This window comes from Microtus ochrogaster, unplaced genomic scaffold (genome assembly GCF_000317375.1).
Source record: "Microtus ochrogaster isolate Prairie Vole_2 unplaced genomic scaffold, MicOch1.0 UNK29, whole genome shotgun sequence".
In the NCBI taxonomy this organism is placed as follows: Eukaryota; Metazoa; Chordata; class Mammalia; order Rodentia; family Cricetidae; genus Microtus; species Microtus ochrogaster.
The window spans coordinates 863,696-864,298 of NW_004949127.1; the positions used below are offsets into that span (position 1 = coordinate 863,696).

The 603-nt window shown below is 37.5% G+C and overlaps 1 protein-coding gene across 2 annotated transcripts in view; it reads left to right on the top strand.

The window, feature by feature from the left end:
- Window positions 1-603, top strand: part of Ncald (neurocalcin delta) — a 357,614-nt gene that overhangs the window by 222,475 nt on the left and 134,536 nt on the right. The window lies entirely within an intron of this gene.

The following is a 603-nucleotide window of genomic DNA, read 5'->3' on the forward strand; positions in this document are numbered from 1 at the left end:
TACCATCGACAGTACAATTACAACACCAGCTCGTGTATTTACAGTACCATCAACAGTACAATTACAACACCAGCTCGTATATTTACAGTACCATCTACAGTACAATTACAACAACAGCTCGTGTATTTACAATACCATCGACAGTACAATTACAACACCAGCTAGTATATTTACAATACCGTCGACAGTACAATTACAACACCAACTCGTGTATTTACAATACAATCGACAGTACAATTACAACACCAGCTCGTATATTTACAGTACCATCAACAGTACAATTACAACAACAGCTCGTGTATTTACAGTACCATCTACAGTACAATTACAACACCAGCTCGTGTATTTACAGTACCATCTACAGTACAATTAAAACACCAGCTCGTGTATTTACAGTACCATCGACAGTACAATTACAACACCAGCTCATGTATTTACAATACCGTCGACAGTACAATTACAACAACAGCTCGTGTATTTACAATACCATCGACAGTACAATTACAACACCAGCTAGCGTATTTACAATACCATCAACAGTACAATTACAACACCAGCTAGCGTATTTACAGTACCATCGACAGTACAATTACAACACCAGCT